Below are 7,500 nucleotides of genomic sequence, written 5' to 3'. Positions count from 1 at the left end.
AAGAATAAAAGAACAATAAAAATGATGATAATAAAAAAAAAAAAAAATGATAATGCCATTTCAAAAATTCCCATAAAATATCTCAGGGGATACGGCATGCGATAAAATTTTGTAGAGGGAGAGACCGTGAATATCAGCGTATTTAAAGATCATATCAGAAAATAATGATTGATAAACCGTGAAATAAGGAAATTGCAGAGACCGCCGCTTCGGGTAAATGACCTTTATGGTGTTTTTGCTTTTGGGCGCTGAGGTCAGAGTCTTGGAGGTGTGATGAGGGAAAAAAGGGAAGAAAAGAAAGAAAGAAAGAAATGGAGATGAGTCTTGGAGGTGTGGCGAAAAAAAAAAAAAAAAAAAGGAGAAAGAGAAAAAGAAAGGGAGAAGACGAAAAGAAAGAAATATAGATTAGAGATGAGAGATGGGTCAGAATGGTGTGAGTGGGATGTGAAAGAAGGGTGATAAAGAGTAGTTGATAATGTAAGATTATTGTAAGATTAAGACAGAGAGAAAGAAGCAGACACAGGGTATGCACATACAGACACATAGGTGTACATGCACATATAAGAACATAAAGAAAGAGACAGGGAAAGAGAGGGAGAGAGAGAGAGGGAAGGAGGGTGGGGGAGATAGGGAGAGAAAGGGAGAGGAAGGACAGAAGGTAAGGAGGAGATTGGGAGGCAGAGAGAGAGAGAGAGAGAAAGAGAGAGAGAGAGAGAGAGATAAGAGAGGGGGGGGGGATCAACCAATAAACCAAAGGGCCAAAATTCAACAGAAAAAAAAATCCCAAACAGTATTACCGAAACGAACGATCTCCCTGTCTGGCCACAAACACACTTTTCTCTTCCCTCTCCCTCTCGCGGCTGGCAACACTGTCTCAAATCTCCCCTAGTTAGTGAGGAGAATTAACACACTCACTCAACTCGCTACTTCGAAAATACGTCTTTCCCCCGCACTCTCTTTCGCATTAGAATACATCGCGGTCTCTTGGGCATTAGATATTGTAATGGTCTTCGATTGGGTCTTGGCTTTGTCTCGGTTACACGTGTATTTGACTAAGCTAATGTTGATCATATGCAACTGTGCAATGAATGTTATTTGCGTTAGTATATTTGTAATGGTGATGATAACAGTGTTACTAGAGATGGTGATTGTAGGTTTTATTATTATTGTTGTTTTTATTATATCTTTTGTTATTACTTTTACTACTGCTGTTGCTAATGTAATTGCTACTACCATTAGTACGATTATTACTGTTATTATGCCTGTTATTGTCATTATCGTGGTTATTATTAATGTCATCATTATTATCATTATTATCATTATTGTTGTTATTATTATTATTATTATTATTATTATTATTATTATCATTATTATAATTATTATTATTATCATGATTAATATTATTATTATATACATACTACTACTACTAATAATAATAATGATTATTAATATTATTATCATCATCAATATCATCATTATTATCATCGTCATCATCTTCATAATCATAATCATTATCTTTAATATAATTGTTATTACTCTTATTATCATAATCATTATTATTGTTGTTACTGATATTTTGTGTCTATAATTGGTATTATAATTTTAACAATTAACAATATATTTTTCATCAGTTATCATTACCATCACTGTTATTATTATCGCTGTTGTTTTCGTATTTCATATTTTTCACATTATATTAGTAATTACGTATATATTCTTGAAACGTGACGCTGTTCTATCTTGTACTCTAAATCGTTTTAATTTATCTATTTATATATTAATTATTTATTTATCTATTTTTTATATCTCTTTTTTTGGACAAAACTTATTTTCACGAGACAAAAGAAGAATCCATCTCAGACCAAGCCCGCGTCAAGTGCTTAATGACCCCTCACTAAGTGGCTTTAATTACCCTTGACCACCCTTCTTTCAAGTTCCAATTAAACAGACACTAAAAAAAGAGGAGGGAGGGAGAGATAAAGAAAGAAAGAGAGAGAGAGAGAGAGAAAGAGAGAGAGAGAGAGAGAGAGAGAGAGAGAGAGAGAGAGATAGAAAGAGAGAGAGGGAGAGAGAGAGAGAAGAGAAGAGAAGAGAAGAGAAGAGAAGAGAGAAAGAGAGAGAGAGAGGGAGGGACCAATTCCCATTTTCCGAAAAGCCTCAGATTAAAAGCACAAAGGAGATTGGACATCTTCGGCAGGTAGCATAATTAGTCCAGGACCCACCACGGGACCCGCCATAAAACAGGGGGTCCTCGACCACAAACTATTACTACTACTACTAACTAACACTATAGTTGGGTCCTTCGTGGACCGTCAACGACCATCACCGCTACATGTTGTTTATTACAAGTTGTTTTCCTCGGGAATTGATGTTTCGGTTGTGAAAGAGGGATTAGATTTATTGGGGAAAAGGAGGGGAGGAAGGAACTGCTCTTGTGTACAAAAGGACCCCATTCATAACTGGTTTAGTAGCTTTCGACGCCTGATGATCTATCGTTCTTATGCGGTCTGGCTCTAACAAAGAACTCCTTTTGTCTTTGTTTCTTTTTTTGTCTATAATTTGTATGGAATGGGTCTTAACTAATAGATAAATGCTATCTATTATCTCATGACTAAAAACATACAAGAAGAAAAGAAAAGAAAAAAGAAAAAAAAAAAAAACGCAGAACTACCGTGATATTTGCTATTACAAATTGTCCCTCATAAAAAAAATGTGGATACCTAATCTTTACCGCTGATACCAATCATTCAAAGTGTTTATACCCGCGTTTACCACAGCCACAAGCGCCGTCACAGTCGCGTCACACCACTCAGAGCCTCGAGCAAATTCTCTTAACACTCGTCGGGTATCGTGGCCGCGTTTACCAGAACGAATTCTTAACCAAAATGCTACCGGGCGTTGAGATGCTCTGATGAGATACTAGCAGTCCCGAGACGAGCTTAATCTCTCTGTCTGTCTGTCTGTGTTTCTGCCTCTCCCTCTCTTTCTCTCTGTCTGTCTTTGTCTTTCTGTCTGTCTGTTTCCCTCCCTCCCTCCCTCCCTCCCTCCCTCCCTCTCTCTCTCTCTCTCTCTCTCTCTCTCTCTCTCTCTCTCTCTCTCTCTCTCTCTCTCACTCTCTCTCTCTCTCTCTCTCTCTCTCTGTCTACCTGTCTGTTTGTCTTTCTGTCTGCCTGTCTCTCTCTCTCTCTCTCTCTCTCTCTCTCTCTCTCTCTCTCTCTCTCTCTCTCTCTCTCTCTCTCTCTCTCTCTCTCTCTCTCCGTCTTTTCTCTTTGATTTTTCAGGTTTCTCTTTCTACTCTCCTTTCCCTCCCACCTTACTCCCTCTCTCTCTTCCTCTTTCTCTCACCCACGAAGGATATGTGGCTTTCTCCTTTATCTCTCGCCTCGGAATCGATTGTAAAAAATATTGACTCCATTATGATCAACACAGCAACTCTCCCGGACGCCTTTGCTCTCGCGGGATTAACTGACGCGCCTTGTGGTAAGACAGACAGACGTACAATGCTGGAGAGGCCATGAGAGGTGTGAAAGGGTGACTAGGACGTCCCTGCTGTGAAGTCTCTATACCACTGGCATTCATATACCCAGAATTAGTTCTTTTTGATGCATAGATTTTTAAAATATTGAACTCTTTTTTAATAAAGGAATGAGCTCTTTTTTAATAAAGCCATGAGCTCTTTTTTTATACTTCCTTTTGATATAGAGCTCCATTCAATGCAACCATGAACTCCTGTTTAAACAGAGCTCCTTTTTAAAAGACGGAGTTCTTTTTGATACTCCCATAAGCTCCTTTGAATGCATTCAAGATCCCCTTTCAATACAGAGGGCAAAGTGGTACACTGTAATACCGACGTGGATCTCGACCGGAGTGGCCTTAAATCGAAAGCTCAAGCAACATCGGCTTCCCATTCCGTTAGACCAACTCCATCACAAAGTCTAGCCGTCATATTCATGCAAACAACCATGCAAATGACGAACACGAAAATCATACTAGTCATGAAGTGAGTGAAGAAGTTATTGAAGGCAAGATAACAGTCGCTGCGGCGTTGATAATGATGTTTGTGCGAGGGGCTGCCTCTTGACACCGACCGTGGCAAATTTTGTACACTAACCGACCCGACCCGCCTCGCCGACGCACCCGCTCCGGATAAAGTTATATCAAAGTTGGGTGCCGGCGTTCGGGTATTCGCTTCGTTACTCGGGTTTCTATTAGTAGCACTTCGGGTCTGCGATTTTGTGGTAGAATGGTTGTTGAGCGAAACTAGACAACGAGATATAACGACGACTGTTATAATATGAGGAAAGTCTCCTCTTTATTTATGACTCTGTGTGAGGCGACCATAACGCCGGTCTTTTTTTGTGGCACGCTGAAAGGAATTCCAAAAAAATAATTAGCTACGCTTCGAGCACCATATTTTTACATATATAGGTGAACGTTTCCTTGTAATGGGTACACCGCACAAAAAAAAGAGTCTCAAAAAGGAACGGTAAAGTAATACGATAATCAAGGAGATAACGATAATCAACCGCGAAAACGAACATAAACACAAGAAAACGAAGACAAAAAGACAACAACAAAAAACAAGAAGAAATTAAAATACCAGCCACTATTTAGAAAACCGTTTATTTAATTAAGGTTCCTTTGTATATCAGGCGATCAGAAACAGGATCGGAGTGTCGGCCGATTGTCCCGCAGCCGCAATTTACGAGAACTTGGTCGTCCTGTATGCTAAGGTTATCTCCATCTTCTAAAATCTGAAGACGAGGAGTTCCTGACGAAGGAGGGAGAAGGAGTGGAGGATGGGGGGGGGGGGGGGGGGCTCGAGAAGGGGAGGGTAAGTGGGGAGGGTAAAAGGGGGGGGGTGGAGAAGGGAGGGTAAGATCGGGGGGTGGAGAAGGGAGGATAAGAGGGGAGGATCTTGAATAGTGCATGGGGGGGGGGGGGAGGGGAGGGAAGGGGGTATCAAGAAAAGTGGAATATTAAAGGGTGAATGGGGGGGGGGGTATCTAGTAAAGGGAGGGTGTCTTGAATAGTGAATGGGGGGAGGGGTATCGAGAAAGGAAGCGTATGGGGGGGGGGGGGTACTTTGATAGTGAATGGGAAGGAGGGATGTAAAGGGGTGGGGATATTTAGGGGGTATTTGAGGAAGGGGGTGGGTGGGGAGGAAATTCTAAAACCCTCCAATTTCATGGATAAATCCTGCAAAAATACATTTTTATCACCATCATTTACTAAATGATCACCCATTTCTTTAAACCAAACCAAATGGATGGCCATATGAACAACTAAAAGAATGAACAAGCAAGTAGACAAAGTAAATAAACAATAAACAAGGTAAGATTTCGTCCACGGACAAATGAACTCACGAACCCTATATATTATCATCTTTTTTTTACTAATTCCAGGGCCAGATGCGCGCTTAATGTAGAATCATTATCTCTGCCCTTTTTCACTTGATAACCATTTGCCAGATGATGATTAATGAAGACAATCATAATGAATAGGGGAAAAAAAGTTGTTGACAGCGTTGCAGATCAATCATTATATCATCTAGTGAGAAGAGTCATGGAGAGAGATGATGAATAAAATAAAAAAAAGAAGAAGAAAAAAAACTCCATTGTGTTTAAAATCATTACCGCCACCCACACCGTCCCACCCATGAAGCCTAAGTCAAGGCTACTCGGGCTGTCCGAACACCGCGGGAGGTTGTGATCACGCTTATAGTGAAGAAGGGGATGAGAAGAGAGAATAAAAGCGGGAATGAGAAGAGATAATAAAAAGGGAATGAGATGAGAGAATAAAAGATGGAATGAGAAGAGAGAGAGAAAACGATACATACAAAAACACACACACACACACGCGCACACACACACACACACATACACACACATATACACATATATATATATATATATATATATATATATATATATATATATATATATATATATATACAGACAGACAGATACAGATATAGATAGACAGATTTGAATATAAATTTAGTTATACATATATAGGTGTAGAGATAGATATATAGATACATGATATATGTATGTGCTCAAACGCGGAAGAGAGGCAACAGCCTTGGTGCCACGGGCGGCGAGGGAGTGCCAGTCCCAACCCGCCTGGACGTGACGACGAAACAGCCTCTGAGTGAAATTGCAAACACGGAGATTCCTGAGGAGCAAGCAAGGTGGCGGGGAGGTTCGTTAAAGAAAGTAGGTGTGGCTCCAAAGACCCGGCATTGTGTGTTGGGCGTGGTCATAAGAACCAGGTGGCGTTGGGCGTGGTAGGTTGCTAATTGCAGAGTCTTGCAACGATGCGAATTATTGGACAGAATGAATATCGCTGAGCAATCACGGTTTTGTTACCAGTGGAGATAGAGCAAAAAAATCTAACGGGAAATTTTGATGTATATAGCAATATATTACAATCAATAAAGATAAATAAAATAACTAAAATGCAGAAAGAATGGAAAAAAATTAATGAAGTGAAACTAAATGCAAATCGATCCAAAGATCAAAAGGTAACAGCCATACACGAGACGAGGCAGAGAAGACAGAGACTCGATTGTTATGTCTTATTTTGAGAAAAAATGCCAAAGTGTACATCGCGGGTGGAAGACTGGAACTGTGCACAAAAACTGATTGAGTTGCTCGTTCATGTACATCTACATAAAGACACTAAACCACACACATACATACGGATACATTGAATTGCTTTTCATTATTCTGGCTAGTTTAATTCCCTGTGCCTTCAAGTGCCCAAAAAGCCTATATGGATGGCGTTTGTGAGAAAAGGATAAATAGAAGAGCAGATCCATGTATAAACGATGAAAAGGAGACAAAATAGAATAGAGGGAGGGTGTGGAGGGGAAAGTTGGTGAAGGGAGGGGAATGAATGAAGGGGGTGGGAGGAGGGTAGAGGGGAAGGAGTGAAAGAGAGGAGGAAGGAAGGAGGGGAAAGGAGTGGAAATGAGGGGGGAGTAGAGGAATAGAAAGGAATAGAAAGGAGTAGAAGGGAGGAAAAGGTGAGGTAGATGATAGGAAGAGGAGAAGGAGGGGAGGATGAAGGGAGGGAGGAAAAGGGGGAAGGGGGAAGGGGGAGGGGGGAGAGAGGAGAGAGGAGTGAGGAAAGGGGGAGGGGGAGGGGGGGAGGCGCGGCATCGCTGTGTGTGGCGTCCCCGGCACGGAGGCCGCGCGATCTTACTTAATGCATCCTCTCATAATTGTGGTGCATGATGCGAAAATAAATGCCCAGGAGTGAGGCAGGTGTAGCGGCGGTCGGCGGCTGAGGGAGGAAGGCGGCCGCTAGTTATGTCTTGGGAAAAGTAATGTCTTGAGAGAAGTTATGTTGACTCGAGCACGAACTTACAAGAGGAGAGGAGAGGGAGGGAGGGAGCGAGGGAGAGAGGGAGGGAGGGAGGGAGTGAGGGAAGGAAGGAAGGAAAGAGAGAGAGAGAGAGAGAGAGAGAGAGAGAGAGAGAGAGAGAGAGAGAGA

General features: G+C 41.4%; 1 protein-coding gene across 1 annotated transcript in view; it reads left to right on the top strand.

Annotated features, from left to right (window-relative positions):
* LOC125031304 (protein Wnt-1-like) overlaps window positions 1–7,500 on the top strand; it is a 110,002-nt gene that overhangs the window by 88,405 nt on the left and 14,097 nt on the right. The gene's annotated exons all lie outside the window — the stretch shown is intronic.

Source organism: Penaeus chinensis, chromosome 12 (assembly GCF_019202785.1).
Source record: "Penaeus chinensis breed Huanghai No. 1 chromosome 12, ASM1920278v2, whole genome shotgun sequence".
Classification (NCBI taxonomy): domain Eukaryota; kingdom Metazoa; phylum Arthropoda; class Malacostraca; order Decapoda; family Penaeidae; genus Penaeus; species Penaeus chinensis.
Note: the sequence above shows the minus strand (reverse complement) of the source record. Positions and strands in the feature narration are given on the sequence as shown.